General features: G+C 46.9%; 1 long non-coding RNA gene across 1 annotated transcript in view; it reads left to right on the forward strand.

The window, feature by feature from the left end:
- LOC101002034 overlaps positions 1 to 19,134 on the forward strand; it is a 324,709-nt gene that overhangs the window by 27,731 nt on the left and 277,844 nt on the right. The window lies entirely within an intron of this gene.

Raw genomic sequence — 19,134 nt, forward strand, 5'->3', positions numbered from 1 at the left:
GTGACAAGTCAGTGGCAGATGAGGAAATGGAGTCTCGTGCCAACTGGAGGGAGGGAGCAGCCGGCTTGGCCACAAAGGCCTGTTGCAGTTCTGCAGCTGACAAGTGGAAGGACTGGCCTCTCAGGTCCGGGCCTGGTGGCCTGGGAGGCTGCTAGCTGTGAGCGATGAGTGGTGCCAAGCTGCCTGAAGGAGAGTTGCAGCTCAAACAGCAAGTGGTCCAGCTCTCAGGCCACTTGAGGCCACCTGGCATGTGGTGGCCGAGACCACAGTTGGGGTGGGGCCTTGAGTCTGATTTTGATTGGATTCCTAGTTCTGCTCACGCCTGACAGCACTTTCTCAGACAGGCTTTCCTGACCTCCTAAAGTAAATAATGTCCCTCTGGGTGTTACATGCTGTTCTCACCCATAGCTCCTGGATGTGTTATAATCGTATATTCATTTGTGCGAGTTACTGGGTTTCATGTCTTTCTCTCACACTAGAAAGTAATCTTTCTGAGTTCAGGAAATGCATTTGCCATGCTCACAGGCTAGACACGTAGTAGGCATTTTCTTTGTGGCATCACAGTTGCCTTGATCAAATATGGTGACTCTCAGTGGTTTTCTCTTGGTGTCTTTGAAAAGGTCAGACAGAAGGGAAACACTCTTTTTTTTGAGTATATCTGTGACTTAACCCGGCAATCCCACTAGGAGAGCAATGGTGTATGCATTACACAGTTGAGCGCCTTGAGGCTCTGAGGGGCCATGTACCTTGCCCAAGGTTATTTATCCAGGAGAAGGCAGAGCCAGAAGCTGAGAACTGCCTCGTGTTTTGCACGGAACCAGGCCGCTTCAGCTGAAGACTTTTCCTTGCGGTGTTGGGAAGGGTGTGTGTGACGGTGCGCTGCAGCACGTGCTGGGCTGTGCTTGCTATACTGTGGTCACGTAGGGGCAGGCAGAGGAGTCATTTCAGGGAGGACAGAGGCAGCACACTCCCCGCTCCCTTGTGCCTTCCCGGCCCTCCCTCACCCCTTCCTGCCCTCTCCCCACACCCTATCGTGGTGGCAGCTGTGCCTCACTTATCACATGGTCCATAGCTCTGTTTTTTCCCCTTTTATCAGTTACTGCCTAGAACAACCCAATTGTGGTGGTCTGGGTTATCTCCCGCTCTTCACAGTAGGACCAGAGTGGGCTCAGGCACCAAAGGACACAGAATGGTTGTGACAATGAGTAAGATTCCTTCTCTGTGTCAGCAAGGACACTGATGTAGTAATAATGTCCATTTATTAAGCCATGATCTCTACAGGGCACATGGCACCTGTTTTTCCATTCAAATCTCAAAACAGACCTATGAGATGCGCACCATTATGGTGATTATCAGTTTTACTGTTTTTTTGTTTTGTTTTGTTTTTGTTGTTGTTGTTGTTTTTGAGACTGAGTCTTGTTCTGTCACCCAGGCTGGAGTGCAGTGGCACAATCTCGGCTCACTGCAACCTCCGCCTCCCTGGTTCAAGTGATTCTCGTGCCTCAGCCTCCCGAGTAGCTGGGATTACAGGCATGCGCCACCATGCCTGGCTAATTTTTGTTGGCCAGGCTGGTCTTGAACTCCTGACTTCAAATGATCTGCCTGCCTCGGCCTCCTAAAGTGCTGGGATTACAAGCGTGACCCACTTTGCCCAGCCTGTTTTACCATTGAAGTAACTGGAGCACCCAGAGGGAAATCAAGTGTCCCCAGGGAATACAGGCAGCATTTGGACAGCCCTGTCTAACTCCAAAGCCACCGCACAACATTGCCTGGAGCTGAGAGACGCACATTCTCCCTTCTTGGCCACCGGTGACTGTGACCTTGGGCAAACTACCTCTCCTTTTTGGGCCTTAGTACATTCATTCATAGGGAAACTGGCTAACTTCTCTTCTCAGCTGGGAGACTTGAGAGTGAAAGGGGCGCTATATTGCTTACTCTGGGACGACAGGTGTACACAAGGACGTGGTTGGGCAAACCAGGCCTAGTGGCTCCCAGACTCATCAATTAGATGGTGGGTGCTGGTGCTGCTGGTGCATTATGCATCCAAGGCAGCTCTCCCAGTTTTCCCTGGACTTTTGCCTGAACAGTTTGCATTTCTGCTCATGGTGCAGGAGCTTGCTGTCCTGATTTCATGTCACAAGCCTGCCTTCAGCCACTTAGAAGAGCCCTGTTACCCCTGACTACTGCTAGAGCAGTCCCAACCTGTGTCGTTTTCACCTGATGGGCTCCTGGAATGATTGACAGCACACTCTCCACACTCTGTAGTCGTAGAGGCTGCCCTGCCACCCACACTGACATCCTGGCCAGGTTCCTGGAGATGGCCTGGCGTCTTGGACCTGTTCCCCATGGGGTGCCTAGAGCCCCTGCAGTCTACCCAGGGTGGCCATGAGAGAAGGGCTGTGACTTAGTCATCTCCAGGGGTTCTCAGTGAACAGCCCAAGGTTGCTTAAGAGCTGGTGTGTATGAATACCTGGAATGTGCCCAGTTGACCTTCTAATCTGGTGAGGGGGATGTGTCTCCCTCTTATATATATGAACAAACTGACGTTCAGTGAGATCCAGAAAGCTGCCACGGTTATTGATGGAGAGAGCACAGAAGCTGGTGTTTGCACTCCCATCTGTCAGCCTCGACACCCCTACTCCTGTCCAACCAGTGTTTCTCAAAGCGTGCTGATGAGCAATGCAAGATGATTTCAGGTTATAGATAAGAATAAAAAATTTTTTGTGTTTAACTCAAATTAGAAAAAACAACAATTGGTACGTGAGATCTGTGATTTTGCAGATAATACTGCTTAGGATGTTGGTATTTAAGTTAAGAAAAGGTCAGCTTTTCAAAAGTACTGTTAGCGACATGTGGACCTAGTCCTCCTGAAGAGGACTGCATTGGGGCACCGGTAATTCTTTCTATTTGTGGTGCTCTGGCTGTGTGGCTCTGGCCACGTCACTGGAGGCAGTGTCTGAGCCTGTGACTTGAGTAGTAGCTCTGTGTCATGTCTGCTGATTCTCCCCAAATCCTGAAGATTCATGATGAAGTGACTGCACAGCTTAGTTTGAAGCTAGATTGAAAATAATAAGGATCCTAGAATGACAGCACTTTACAATCCTATAATTTGGCTCAAATTGCCTGCAGTTACTATCTCAGCCCTGCCTGTTATATTCGTTCAGCACCCAAAGTTTTTCAGTCAATTCCTGAGTTAATTATTCTCTGGGATTAAATTATGAAATAGTAAATATATTTCCACTATGCAATCAATTGGTGACTTTATTCATTTATTCTTTTCATTCATTTATTCTCAACAAATCGAAGATAAGGGCTGGGCACGGTGGCTCACGCCTGTAATCCCAGCACTTTGGGAGGCCGAGGTGGGCAGATCACCTGAGGTCAGGAGTTCAAGACCAGCCTGGCCAACATAGCGAAACCCCATCACTACTAAAAATAGAAAAATTAGATGGGTGTGGCGGCATGTGCCTGTAATCCCAGCTACTCAGGAGGCTGAGGCAGGGGGATCGCTTGAACCTGGGAGGCGGAGGTTGCAGTGAGCCAAGATTGCACCATTGCACTCCAGCCTGGGTGACAGAGTGAGACTCCATCTCCCAAATAAATAAATAAATAAAAAGATAATATTACCTACCCCATGAGTCTATTGTGAGAATTAAATAAGAGAACATATTAAAAGGTTTCATTCAGTGCCAGGCATATAATATGTACTCAGGGAATACTAGTTTTTTTTTTTTTTTTTTTTTTTTGGGAAAAGGATTCCCCTTTTGCCCCGACTTGAGTGCAGTGGCCAGATCTCAGCTCACTGCAAGCTCCGCCTCCTGGGTTCACGCCATTCTCCTGCCTCAGCCTCCCGAGTAGCTGGGACTACAGGCGCCCGCCACCTCGCCTGGCTAGTTTTTTGTATTTTTTTAGTAGAGACGGGGTTTCACCGGGTTAGCCAGGATGGTCTCGATCTCCCGACCTCGTGATCCGCCCGTCTCGGCCTCCCAAAGTGCTGGGATTACAGGCTTGAGCCACCGCGCCCGGCCTAGTTTTTTTAAATAAAATTTTAAAATGGGATTAGAAGACCAGAGCATATAGACATAAAGGTTTAAAAAATATTGAAGATGAGTGAGTTACTAAAATTTTACATTACGTTTAGCTCTGAGCTTCCTAGTTAGTACAACATGCTAAGTAGGTTATACTTGTGTCTAAAGTAAGGCTTGGCAAACTTTTATGTCAAGGACTAGGTGGTAAATGTTTTCAGCTTTGCAGGCCACGCAGCTCTGTACTGCTTGTCAGTTCTGCCTTTGTATCTTGAAAGTAGCCATAGATAATATGTAAATGAGTGGGTGTGGCTGTGTGCCAATAAAACTTTATTTACAAGAACTGGCAACGGGCTTATAGGCTGTAGTTCGTCCTTGACCTAAATAAAGGAAACATGTTTGTCTTTGAAAGGCAGAAACTTCTCCAGGTTCATAAACACTGAAAAACAATTGTTCCAAGATGTAATATTTCTGTGAGACTTGTTAAGCAGCATATGCACAATGCTTTCATTAGGCTTTTACAGAAAACTTAGAAGATGGCCTTCACATGGCTAGTTCTCTTACTGTTCTTGTAGCAGACATTTATTGAGGGTTTACTATGTCCTAGGCTCCGATATCGATACATAGTAAAATGTAAAGTCGTGTGCATTTTGGCAGGGGATGCTGCATTGACTAGGAGGGGTCTTGGTGACAGTTTTGGGAGGTCAGTTTACAGAGTTTTGGGAGGTCAGTTTAGAACAGTATTGGACACACTCTTCCGTCCCTGAATTACACACAGGCCTCAATGGTAACTTGAGTGGGCTTTTGGTCCGGCACGCCTGGGCTGTAGGGACAGTCACTTAGCGTCCTGCCTCAAGAGTGGTTGTGTCATGAGATCTTGGCCCGCTTTGACTGATAGCTACAATTATTTGAAGAGTGTGGTTTTTAGAACAAAATTAAATCAGGTTTTGAAGTTTTGCTATTTTATACCTGCTGTGTGATCTTGCTCAAGTTTTTAATTTTTTTCTGTCTACAGGATTTTATTTTATTTTTATTTATTATGTATGTATTTTATTTTAAGTTCTGGGGTACATGTGCAGGATGTGCAGGTTTGTTACATGGTAGACGTGTGCCATGTGATTTGCTGCACCTATCAACCCATCACCTAGGTATTAAACCCAGCAGGCATTAGCTATTTTTCCTGATGCCTTTCCTCCCTCCCCCCCGCTCCCCGTCGCCCTCCCCACAGGCCCCAATGTGCTCAAGTGTTTTAATCTTTCTTCATCTGCAAACGGTAACAACCCTGAATCTCTATTTCTTACTCTAATGCTGGCTATTTGCTCTCTATGTTAGTTCCTCCGCCTGGGGGCTGGGCGGGAGGCGACTGACCTCACCCCTTGAAGCTGTCTCCTGGCTTTCCCAGCCACAGCCTGTGGGTGTGAAGATTGCAGCGCCCTTCTCCTGGGTGAGTATTCTGTGTAACAAGCCTTGAGAAAACACTGGCCTGTGGAATTCCAAAGTTAATGAAGGGAACAGATTCTAAGAGGGTCTCTGTTTGACCTTCCACCCCTTCCCCAACCCCCTGTTATCCCCGAGCGACTTTGGGGGCAAGCATAGGTTTGTAGGCACTAGAAAGAAGAACTCTCACGCTGTAATGCAGGACTGTGACCTTGGCCTCTGGATGTCTGGGCCAGGTGGGTGCATTTGTGCCTCTTCCTACAGCACCTGGTTAGCCTGCGAGAGACCATAGGGAGCAGCCAGGGCAGGCTATCTTAAGAGAAGGGAGCATATTTGATAAGGTTGGAAAATGATTCTCAGCTGTCCATAGGAAGAGCAGAGTAAGGGGCTATGTGAGAAGTTTGGAAGAAGGCCCAGTTCCAAAAATGAAGATAGAAAGAAAGAGGAAATAAATAAAGAGGAAAGAAGGAAAGAGAGAGAGAGAAGACGGAAGAAAGGAAGGAAGGGAGGGAGGGAGGAAAGGAAAGAAAGAAAGAAAGAAGAAAGGAAAGAAAGGGAGGGAAGGGGGGAGGAAAGAAAAGAAAGAAAGGACGGAAGGAAGGAAGACAGGAAGGAAGACAGGAAGGAAGGAGGGAGAAAGGAAGGAAAGGAAGGAAGGAAGGAAGGTTGATTCATTTTTCTGTCCTTTGTACCTGAGTGAAGAAAGAAAGGAAAGAAAGAGAGCGAGAAAGAAAGAAAAAGAAAAGAAAAAAAGAGAAAAGAAAGAAAGAGAAAGAAAGGAAAAAGAAAGAAAGGAAAGAAAGATTCATTATTCTGTCCTTTGGACCAGAGTGCTGTTTTCAGTTAAAATGAGTGGAGTAGGATCCAGAGATCAGGCTTTTGAGGACAGGTGAAGCCTCAGGATACATTCTGTTTCTGGCTCAGGGAACCTTCAGGGAAAAGGCTTTGGAGACCAGGCTAGGCAGGGAAGTCACCATAATTGATGGGCCACACTAGACTGGAGCCAAGCATGGCCCATTCCTGAGACTCTGGGCCTCAGGGTGGCCTTGGCTGGAACCTGTGTTCCAGTGGCTCTGGTGGCTCTCTTCCCTCTCACCTTCCCAGGAGGCAGCTTGTTTCCCGGTGGTGGGGGTGAGGCGGTGGTGTGGGGGGCTGCTTCCTCTCTGTCTTGCAGCTTTGTTAAAATGTGGGCCACATGCTCATAGCTGGGTCTCCAGTGCCGTTGCTGGGGATGGGGGTCTTTCCCTCTCATCTATCTGTCACCATTTATCACTCCACAAAGGGTGGGGGTACTGCGAAGAAAGAGTGTGTCCCACCTGATTACCGGGAAGTGCAATGGACGCCCCCACCCCCTGTTGGCTTATCTTGTGACAACCAAAGAACAGCTGTTGGTGGTCAGGCCTCTGAGTCACTCAGAAGCTTGGGACCGGGTTCAGTGGGAGATGATGGCATAAACAAATAAACATTGGCCGGCCCCCAGCTCTCAGCTTTCTGCTCACTGGGGGGCCTTGGAAGCTTCTTGTTGCCTTTGCAGGGAAAATAAAGATACCTATAATAAAAAGAGTTTTCCTGATGGAGAAATGCTCTGGGGAGGTTGTTGAGGCATGTTAGAAAATCCCTGAGGCTTTCTGGCTCTGTGAGCTTAGGGAGGACACTTGGCTTCTCTGGGCCTTCGCTTGCTCCCTTGGGAAGCCTATTATTGTGAACCTGAGATGATCTGGGAGGTAAAACTGGCCAGTTGTCCATCTCCCCTCTCTGAACATGATGCATAGTAAGCCCTGAATCTCATTCAAATTTGGAAGTCAGATTGGTTTTGTGACTGTCCTAGTTTCCGGCTGTTGAGTCAGCTCAGGCAGTTCTTGGGACTTCTCTGAGGCTCTGGCTCCACATCTCTCAATGGGGTGACAGTCCTCATCTTGTGGCCCTCACGCGCTTGTTGAGAGGACGATGAGTCACCTCTGGGAAATTGCCTGAGAGCTGGATGACACCACTCTGTGGGATTGCATTTCATCCACAGAGACATTTGGAAGAGAAGGAAGAGAAGGAAGCAGAGCAGAGCCTGACTCTTGATTCTTCGGGGAGGGAGCCTGGAGCTGGTGGACGTGAGGGCACAGAGGACATTGGTTTCAGGCCAGGCAGTGCGTGGCTGCTGAGGCACTGGTGGAGACCTCATAATCCGGTGGTCCACCTCCCTCTTGTGCTGTGAGTGCCTGGAGCTCTCTGGCTTCCTCAGCTTTCCACTGTCTTTCCCAAAGTCTCCATGGGTTCTAGAAACTGCTGTGGAGTTTCAGGGTGATCTCTGCATAATGTGAATGTCTAGCTCTGAAACACAAAACGGAGAGCCACAAAGGGTTATTTAACCAAAGCTGTATTCCCACCCATGGATTAGCATGTGCTCATGAGGTGGTATGCTTTGCTTTGGATCTTCGTCTTTATTTTATTTATTTATTTATTTATTTATTTATTTATTTATTTATTATTATTTTTTTTGAGACAGAGTTTCGCTGTGTTGCCCAGGCTGGAGTGCAGTGGTGCAATCTTGGCTCAATGCAGCCTCTGCCTCCTAGGTTCAAGCGATTCTCCTGTCTCAGCCTCTTGAGTAGCTGGGACTGCAGGCGCGTGCCACCACACCTGGCTAATTTTTTGTATATTTAATAGAGACGGGATTTCACCTTGTTAGCCAGCATGGTCTCAATCTCCTGACCTCGTGATCCACCCACCTCGGCCTCCCAAAGTGCTGGGATTACAGGCATGATCCACCATACCCAGCCTGGATCATTGTCTTTAAAGAAATTTAAAAAAAAAAGAAAAAAAGAGATAAACGGGAAGTCTATGAGCCTTGTGTCTCATTCCCCATCCTTCTCTTCATACAAGTACCTCTCCTGAACTTGGGGTATAACAGGTCATGTTCTTACCATTTCATTACAAATTTATTTGAAGATCACTGGTAGCACCATTTTGTGTTTTTAAATTCTTAGGCAGGTGACATAATGTATAAGATGTCTGAACTTTCCTCTTTTCTCCCGGCATTATGCTGGGCAGATGATGCTACTATGCTTGTTCATTCATTCCCTGCGCCACAGAGGCTTGGGTTGTTTCCTGGATTTTGCTGTTGTAAACAATGCTGTCATGAGCATCCTGGCACACGGCTGCAGGTGTATGTCTGAGTGTGTCCCAGGAATACAGGGCACAGAGCATGCACACTTGCAGCCTGACCGGAGGTTGCCACATCACTCTCCAGTTGGCACTGTTTCCTGGGTTCCTTCCCTGAGAGCCTGGGAACTTCTGGAGGGCAGGGGTGGGTGGTGCTCACCACTATATCCCTCTGCCAGTCAGCATGCCCGACACCAGGTACCCGCTTATGACACGCCTGAATGGAGTGAATTCTGGAAGGGGACAAGGCAAGTGCCAGGGCAGGTCCAGAGTCTGGGTGTAGAAGGAGCAACATAAAGGAGGCCCCCTGCAGAAGCAGCAGAAAGAAAGAAGAAATAGGGGCCTGGAGTGGGGGTGTGAGTGAAGACCTTGCTGTTGAGAAGACACTTGTGAAGAGGCCAACACCGGTGTCTTGGCCTGGCTGGATATCATTTAAGACTGGGCATAGAGGTCCCAGGCACCATTGCTGTGGGCTTTTGGGGAGTTGGATGTGTGGTGGAGAGCTGAGGAGGAAGTTGGGCTTGCTGCAGAGGGCTGCTGGAGGGGCTGGCTGGAGTCTGGTTCTTTCCTTCACTCACTGAGGGTTACCCGAGTGACCCATCGCAGGAAGACGGGTGGGGGACCCAGAGTTACTATAACCAACCACTTTATGAGCCTGTCTCAGTCAGAATCTCGGGCTTCTAGCAAGGCCCACAGCACAGACACGTTTTAGGAAAGATGAGATTGAGATGCCTGCAGTGCCCATTTTATGTCAGCAGGGCTATAAAGTTCAGGAGGGGGAAACTGCTGGGAGGAAGTTGAATGCTGTGGGAAAAAGCTGACAGAAATGAACAAGGAAATATTTTTTTTTTCTTTTCTTTTCTTTTTATTTTGAGAGAGACAGTCTTGAAATATTGCCTAGGCTGGTCTCAAACTTTTGAACTCAAGTGATCCTCCCACCTTGGCCTCCCAAAGTGTTGGAATTATAGGCATGAAGCACCATGTCCAACCACAAGGGAAGATTAAACATAGAAAGTTTGAAAAGAGTTTTTTTTTTCTTTTACTTTCTAATTTTATATTTAATAGAGATGGAGTCTCACTATGTTGCTCAGGCTAGTCTTAAACTCCTGGGCTCAAGAGATCCTCCTGCCTTGTTCTCCCAAAGTGCTGGGATTACAGGCTTGAGCCACTGCACCTCGCCAAGGGTACCTTTTTATTTTTTTAAGAAAAAATATGATAAGAAATAGAAAATTTGGATTTGGTAATGGATAGTGCATACTATGAAATAACCTTTTTACTTCTCAAACACTTCCCATAATGATAAAACTAATACAAGGTCTTTGGCGAAAACTTAGAATGTGTAGAAATGTGTTGATGGTTGAAGAAGAGCCCCATAACCCTCCACTGAGGAGCAACCTCTGTTCACATTTGGCCTTAGAAATAATACCTGTGAGCAGAATGGCCAACTTGTCCTGGTTTGCCAAAGACTTTCCTGGTTTTAGCACTGAAGGTCCCGCATTCTGGGGACCTCCTCAGTCCTGTGCAAACTGGGATGGTCGTTCACCCTATCTATGAATTGAATGATACCACTGAGCGTCAAGCACTTTGACAGTTCACAAGTCATTTCTAGTGCCGTCATTGTGTATGCTTGGTTCCAGCTGTGTGCAAGGCATTGTGCGAGGTTGCATGTTCTGGAGCTACACCAGAGCTCCAGAGCTGAAGCTCTATTTTCTTGTTTTCACTTTTTATTTTAGAATCAAGAGGTGCATGTGCAGGTTTGTTACAAAGGTATATGGGATGCTGTTGAGGTTTGGAGTATGATTGAACTCATCGCCCAGGTACTGAGCATAGTACTCAATAGTTAGTTTTTCAGTCCTTGTCTCCCTCTTTTCCTCTCCTCTCTAGTAGTCCTCAGCATCTATTGTTCCCATCTTTATGCCCATGTGTACCCAATGTTTAACTCCCACTTATAAGTGAGAGCATGCAGTATTTTGTTTTCTGTTTCAGCATTAGTTTGCTTATGATAATGGCCTCCAGCTGCATCCATGTTACTGCAGAGAGCATGATTCCGTTCTTTTATATGGTTTCATAGTATTTCTTGGTGTATATATGCCACATTTTCTTTTTCCAGTCCACCACTGACGGGCATTTAGGTTGATTCCATGTCTTTGCTATTGTGAATAGTGCTGCCACGAACACATGGGTGCATGTGTACTTTTGGTAGAACAATTTATTTTCCTTTGAGTATACGCCCAGGTATGAGATTGATGGGTCAAATGGTAGCTCAACTTGTAGTTCTCTGAGAAATCTCTAAACTGCTCCTCACAGTGGCTGGACTAATTTACATTCCCACCAACAGTGTGTCAGTGTCTCCTTTTCTACACAGGCCCACCAACATCTGTTATTTTTTGGCTTTTTAATGGAAACCATTCTGATTGGTATGAAATGTATCTCATTGTGGTTTTGATTTGAATTTTTCCAATGACTAGTGATATTGTGCATTTTTTCATGTTTGGTGGCTGCATGAATGTCTTCTTTTGAGCAGTGTCCGTCCATGTGCTTTGCTCACTTTTTAATGGGATTATTTGCTTCTTTGCTTGTTGATTTAAGTTCCTTATCGATTCTGGATATTGGAACTTTGTCAAATGCATAGTTTGTGAATATTTTCTCCCATTCTGTAGCTTGTCTGTTTATTGCCTTGATAGTTTCTTTTGCTCTGCAGAAGCTCTTTAGTTTAATTAGGCCCCACTTGTCAATTTTTGTTTTTGTTGCAATTGTTTTTGAGGACTTAGCCATAAATTCCTTGTCAAGGCCTATATTGAGAAGGGTATTTCCTCGGTTTTCTTCTAGGATTTTTATAGTTTGAAGTCTTAATTTAAGCCTTTAATCCATGATGAGTTATTTTTTTGTGTGGTGATAAGTAGGGGTTCTGTTTCATTTTCTTCTGCTATGAATAGCCATTTTTCCCAGCACCATTTATTGAACAGGAAGTCTTTTCCCCATTGCCTCTTTTTGTCAAGTTTGTTGAAGATCAGATGGTTGTAGATAAGTGGCTTTATTTCTGGGTTCTCTATTCTGTTCCATTGGTCTGTGTATTTGTTTTTGCACCAGTACCATGCTGTTTTGGTTACTGTAGCCTTGTAGTATAATTTGAAGTCAGGTAATGTGAGGTCTCTAGCTTTGTTCTTATTTCTTAGAATTGCTTGGTTATTCAGGCTTTTGGGTTCCATGTGAATTTTAGAATAGTTTTTTCTACTTCTGTGAAAAATGATGTTGGTAGTTTGAAAGAAATAGCATTGAATCTATAAATTGCTTTGGGCAGTATGGCCATTTTAATGATTTTGATTCTTCCAATCAATGAGCATGAAATGTTTTTCCATTTATTTGTGTCATCTCCAATTTCTTTCAGCAATGTTTTGTAGTTTTCCTTGTAGAGACCTTTCACCTCCTTGGTTAGAAGTATTGCTAGATATTTCATTTATGTGTGTGTGTGAAGCCCTGTTTTCTATCCTTAAGGAGCTTACAACTTGTTTTTGGTATGCAGTAGGGGCATTTCACTTGTGAGAGGGGGGTCTTACTGGAGCCTGGGCAATACCTTCTTTTATTATTGGGTACTAGGGATTTAAGGATATTTTTGTTCTGGCGGGTTATCCAGTTTTGCAGGTTGCTACCAGGAGAGAGGATGCATGTTGGTACCAGTGAATTTGACTGCCCCCGGCCCTGCTGTGCAGCACTCTCAGACCCCTAAATGATGTGACCCATTCTGGGGCTAGCTCAGTGTTTTACAGTGATGAAGATGATGATGGTGACGACGACGATGATGATGATGATGATGTCAACACCCATCATTCTGAGGTGTGTGTCTATCTCTGGCCTCATTATACCTGCAAAACATCCATGTTGTAGCCAGTACCTTGGAAAATTATCCCATTTGCCAGGCAGCAAACCATGGCGCTCAGTTAGGGGGATGGCAGCTCACACTCATGAAGTGTTCAGTGCATGGATCCCTGGCCAGCTTTGGCAACTGTGAGGCAGGCACTATGCTTCCATTTTACCACTGACAGACTGAGGCCAGTGATGGGGAGCAACTGGGCCTATTGGCTTGTCTGTGGTAGGCCAGGCTGGCTACATAATATGTGGGGCTCAGTGCAAAATGAAATATGGGCTCTCTTGTGCAAAATTTGTGAAGAATTTCTAGATGCTGACAGCAGAGCATTAAACAAAGCTTGGGCCGCTCTGAGCCAGGAGCCCTGTGTGCCTGCACAGACTGTATGTCCAAGGAGCTGGTCCTAAGGCAGGACTAAGGTTCAGGCCTCGTATTGACTTCCATGGGCAAGCATCCTGGGTCCAGGCTGTGTTGTGTGTGTCTGCAGAGCTCTGGTCTATCTGCTGATAAGTCCTTGTGGTGCTCGAAGGTGCCTGGCTTCCTTGGGGAAAAGTTTCTCTCTCGCCTACCCTTCCCTAGCCTCAAAACACACAAACACTCAGATGAATATTTAGGAATCCAACTGGACCAGCTTCTGTCTGTGACTTGATGACTTCATGTGATTTTGGGGGATGCAACATTGGGGGTGATGCTTTAGCATGCCTTCTCTCTGTCACTGAGGAACATGGGCAAATGCCATGGGCTGGGAGCCCATGCTCTTTTGTGCTGAGCTTAACTGTCTCTTCAGGGCACTGATCGGTTACAGGGATATAGACCACCTGCACGGTGCCCTGGGGGTTACGTCCAGGGGAGCCTCACATGGAGAAGAGAATTTCCTTTGGGATGTGTATTTCTTGTGGTCTTAGCATGCTGGCAATTCTTATTTTCGGCATCATTTAATCCTTACAACAACTCTGTAAGGTTTTCACATCAATTGGTCATTTCTGAGTTGAGCGCCTACTATGAATGTTTGTTGAGCACCTACTATGTGCAGGGCAGTGTGCTGAAAAATTGAGGACCTGTGGGTTTTGTTGAGTATGTATAACATGTGATCTTTTTACAGACATTTTACATGACTTTCACCTCATTTTATTGCTGTAGCAACAATGTGAGGTTGTTGCTGCTACCCCCATTTCTCAGGTGAGGAAATCAAGGTTGAGTCAATCTCCTATCTCGGATTTGCCTGACATCACAGTCTGAGTCTTTTGTGTCAAGTGCAAGAGTGCAGTGGCTTCAGGGGGCCTATGCTGGCTGGCCTGGATTGAATCCTGACTTTGCCATTTGCAGATGTGGTCTGAGGCAAGTTATTTAACTTCTCTTGACCTTGGTTTCCCCATCTGTGAAATGGGGATATACTAGCTGCTCTGTGTGGGAAGGGTCTGAGGTTTCAATAAGATACATTCTGCACAGCACCCCACACATACCAAGTATCCATGAAGCCTGATCATCCTTATAACCTCAGAGCGGTTGGAGAGGGTTAGGAACTTGAAGATGGGCACATAATCGGTGTATGGCAGATTTCAGGCAGAGCTGGACTGGTCTTCTTCCAAATGAGAGCTCCTTTCCCCACTCTGCTTTCATGGACAGACCCTAATGACCACCTGGATTATGTTCTTGTCCCTGTCAATTCCTTTGTCCTTGTTAATAACCTAAGGGAACCTTGACAGCCAGAACAAGACAGGAAGAAAATGCCTGGCTGCTGCTTGCGGGGTTAATTAAGCCATTCCTGGGGTTTCATTTGCTCTCTAGTTAGCACCAAAATAAATCCTCCAAATGGCTTTGAGGTTTCCAGTTGACATTGCATTTTGAATTCAGACAGCACCAGCATTTTACATCTTCCTGAGGATGATAAATGTTTAGATAGCACCGAAGATAGTGGTAAAAGGAGAAATTGGGGGAAGTTCAGGCTGTGGCTGAGCAGATTGTAACTCTTTGGTGTGACGAATGGGTGAGAAATGGCTTAAAGGACACATCTGATGTCCCCTGCTCCTAGGAGTTGAGAGGGGGATAGGGTGTGGACTCTGTTTTGCCACCTGGAGAATCCAGTGCCTTCCCGATGCTTCTGGGGTCACGTGCTTGAGTCTTGTTTGCATGCATTCTGTCAGATGTTAAGGTCTTGTGCATAATGGTTGAGGTGTCAATGTTCAGGCGTTGATGTCACCATTCTTATGTAATTGTTACCCTTTATTGAGTGCCTACTATGTGCCAGGATTTAAGTATTTCTCCCAGCGACCCCAAGATGTAAATGTCATATCACTTTCATTTTACAGATGTGAAAACAGGCTCAGAGAGGCTGAGACGCCCAGCCATTAAGGACTCAGCTGAGATTCCCAGCCTTCCCTGGCACTCTTGAGCATGTTTCCAGACTGTCTGCTTCCTACCCCAGACATGCCAAAATGCAGTACTGTCAATGACAGGGCTCTGGTCCCAGATGGACAGCCCGGGCCCTTTGAAGGCACTGTAGCCTGCAGGAGACTGGATCTTTATGCCTGATGGAAGTGACACGGGCCTGCTATGTTTACAGTGCCTGTTCTCCTGCAGGGTCTCCGGAAGTCATCAGCTGTGGCGGCCAGCACTCCGGAGGATGACAGGAAATTCTGCTGCAGCTCTGTGGGCTGGCTAGGGTGCATGCTGGACAGGGGGCGGGCGGACAGGGCTGGTAGGGCGGAAAACACCACTGGAACAGTTCAGACCGTATTGTCAGTGAATTCCCGGATTGGTACGCAGTGCCACCAATGATCAGATTTGGGTCAGGAAGCCCAGACGGCAGAAAGATTGTGTGAAATCTTTATATTTTTCCATGAAATCCTCACCATTTCGGACCCTGTTTTCTAAGCTATCACCCTAATAATTGTGGATTTTGGATTTCCAAGGCAAGATTTGATAGTGGTTGTAAGGAGGGGATGGTTGGGGTGGGGATTGGGAGGGGCGGGGGGGTAGCTGAAGGAATGAAAAAGCACTGCAGAAAGGAGCACATTCCACACCCAGCTTCCTCCTGATTGCGTTTCCCTCGGAGCAGCGAACAAGAGGCTGATTCAAGTGGCTCAGTGGCCTCCCTGCCTGGAGTTGGGTTCCTATGCCTTCCAGTGACTAAGGAGGAAATTCCATTTCAGTTAATCTGTGGCTATGCATCACCCATGGCATTCTCTATCTCAATTTTATGGCTGCCTCATCTTTTTGGAATTCGCCTTCTTTTTGTGTGTTGGGTGATAAGTCAAGGAGACGTATGGCACAACTCCACAAAATACAACCACGTTTTAGTATTCTGTACACAGTCCTTTCCGGGCATCCCAGCTTTGTATTTTCACGTTGGTTGGCCGTGAGGAGGGTCGATCTTCATTATCTGTGCATGCGTGTGCATCCCTTCATCCCTTCCTCTTCAGTTTTTCTTTTCTTTTCTTTTCTTTCTTTTTGAGCCAGAATCTTGCTTTGTCACCCAGGCTGGAGTGCAGTGGCGTGATATTGGCTTACTGCAACCTCCGCCTCCTAGGTTCAAGCGATTCTCCTGCCTCAGCCTCCTGAGTAGCTGGGATTACAGGGGTGCGCCACCACACCTGGCTAATTTTTGTATTTTTAGTAAAGACGGGGTTTCACCATATTGGCCAGGCTGGTCTCAAACTCCTGATCTTGTGATCTGCCCACCTCGGCCTCCCAAAGTGCTGGGATTACAGGCATGAGCCACCGCGTCCAGCCTCCTGTTCAGTTTCTTAACCCTTGGTGGGACTCCTGGCTAAACACCCCCATTGTCTGGGACCTTGAGATTAGATGCAATAGCACTGCTAGTTTCCTAGTGGACTTTGAGTCGGATGGAGAAACTCCTTGGCGTGTAGGTGGAAGGGCTGCGGGAGGTGTCTGAACCATCATAGCAGTAGGGTCCCTGCCACAGGGAGGTGAGGCAGCCACCATCACCAGTACTAAGAGGGGCTGTCACCCTCCGCCTCTGTCTCCCTTTCCAGTCCCCATCCAGTTTTAGCTTTGAACCCAGCTGCTGGGTCTTCAAAACCCGTTCTGACTTACCCAGCAGAGTTGGTTGCTCTGTCCTCTTAGCTCATAGATGCTGCCCTTTTCTTCCCCACGTGGCCCCTGGCATTGTAGGTCCATGTCTCTTGTGATCCTGTGCGTATTTCTGGTGGAAGGACAAGGTTTGGCCCACTGTATATTTGAAAGCCCTCAATATGGTGTTAGTTCGTATTTGCTGATGGATGAAGAACTCTGAAGAGACCTGGTTGAAAGAGACTTTTAAAAATTAAAGGGAAATGGGTCATGCAGGCTGCATTTTTGTCCTTGCCTATTGGCTACTTTGACTATTCAGATCATTCAAGAATATAAGTGGCTGTCTGCTGTGTTCTCAGGGTGGTTCCTGGAAAAACAGGGCTCTCTCTCCCCACATGGGGTGAAACTGCAGGAAAACAGTATGAAAGAGTCTTCAAAGTGATGCATCTCAAGAGAGTGAGGGCCTGGGTCTGAATCATGGCTTACCAGCATGTGATTCTAGTCACTTCACCTTCTGAACCTTGGTTTTCCCAGCTGCAAAATGAGTGTGATCATAGTGCTTGCTTCAGGGCATTGTTTCAAGGATCAGTTGAAATAGTGCACACCGAATGTTTGGCATATGTGTGGAGCTCTTTGGAGGTGACTCACGGGCAACTGTTTTTCATTTAAGAACCGAGTGGATTGAACCTTTAAGAACTGCTTTGGTCCCACCGGTCATGGGAGGTTAGTGCTGTCCGGAGCAGGCACGGGGATGTGGTGGCACAGCGTATGGTGTAGGGGACCCCAGAATTGGGGGCCTCCATGTTGGGAAGGGACAGTGGGCAGAGTCCATGCAGGGGCTCTGGGACTGAGAGAGACCTGGAACTTCTTTCTGACAGGCAATGAGCAGCCAACTGGAGTGGAGTGGTGTGGGGAAAACGTTTGGCCAAAGGATTTAGGAACCAGAGAGAAGCAGGGTACTTGATGATCTTTTTCTTGTCGGGGTGTTTATCAGGCCTGTAGGTGCCACAGTCATCACTGCGGCTGAGATTCACACCTGCAGCACCAGAGTGGGAGGAAGTTTTTCCCACATGGGGCAGAGGCTGAGTGTGATTGGCCGCAAGGTGCTGGGTGCGGGGAAGGGTCTCTGCACACCGTGTCTGTCCTCACCCTGCTGTAAGATCAGCTCTGTACATGGGCTGAAAGAGCAATTAGTGGGGTGCCTAAGCAGTGTCCACCATGGACTCGGGTCTCTGCTGGCCACGCAAGGGGGAGATGGGACCAGTGGGAGGACTGGGGAGATGGAGGCATGGGAAGTTGTGTGTGAAAGGTACGGGGTCATGGAAACATGCACAAGAAGATGACATTTTAGAAGCTGGTTTTTGTTCCATAATAAATTTATTAGCTTTGGAATCTAACTCTATTGCCTTAGGTTCTCCAAACTTTGGTGTCCTCATCTATAAACTGGGGATCACAACCTCAGTTTTGTAGGGCAATGTGAAATCCTGAACTGAAATGATCACATGTATAGGAAGCTGACAAAGAATGCTAATTTTCTTCCTTCTTTTCTTTATGGCCTTTCCTTGGTAAATCTCTGTGTGACTGACAACTCATGAAGAACTTACCAGTCAAATCAGTTAAATTAAATGACTTCCTAGTGATAATAATTAGATTAGTAACTAATAATCATAGCTGACATTTATCTAGTGCTTATTAACTTCTGGGCAGTGCGAATTAGGTTTTATCTGTTAAATAATTTAATTCCTGTAAAAATCCTAGGAGGATGGTGCTATAATTAGCCCCATTTTACAAATGAGAAAACTGGAGGATCAGAGAGGCGAAGTATAATGTCTAATGTCACACTGCTGAAAGTGGCTTGCTGGTGTTCCAGCCCCAGCAGTCTGGCTCCAGAGTTTCTGCTATTAACCATTGTATCAGTCTGTTCTGTGTGTGTGTGTGTGTGTGTGTGTGTGAGAGAGAGAGAGAGAGAGAGACAGAGAGAGAGAGAGAGAGAGGCAGAGAGAGAGATTGTGCATTCTACGGTGAAGAGCAATAGAAATTATTGTAAGGCATTCCTGTGCTACAGTCTTGATGGGTCAGGCTTACTTATAGAAGCTTTAACTCAGTTCTGACAATCTGTCAATCCCAGAACCTGGGGCAGGCTGGACCTGTAGACTTCCATCTCCTCTTCCTCCTGCCCCGAACCATCCAGGGGCTCAGAGGAGGTCAGACAGGCGGGACTCCCAGAATAGTGACCTCCTCTGCCGTTTGCAGCCTGTGTCTGGCTCCTCTTAGTAGAGCCACCCCCTTGCTTGTACTATATGTGTTCGTTTGTTCTGGCCATTGTTTTCCTGGGCCTGTGTCAGTTGAGCGCGTCCAGACGCAGCTGAGTTGAGACTCAAAGCCCTGAAGATACCGCAAGGGGAGCGATCCTGTGTGCAGTCGCTCTGACCTGCACAGCAGAACTGAGTGGCTGCTGGTCCCCAGCTCCCAGCTGTTCACCTGGCTGGCCTTGCGAATGCTCTGCAGGGCCAGTCCCCCGCCTGTGAATCTCTGAAACGGATCCCTGCGGCCACTGTGCAGTGCAGGGCTGGAGGTCTCCGGAGGAGAGGACAGCTCTGATAAAAACAGGCTGCCAAATCG

This window comes from Papio anubis, chromosome 8 (genome assembly GCF_008728515.1).
Source record: "Papio anubis isolate 15944 chromosome 8, Panubis1.0, whole genome shotgun sequence".
NCBI classification, from domain to species: Eukaryota; Metazoa; Chordata; class Mammalia; order Primates; family Cercopithecidae; genus Papio; species Papio anubis.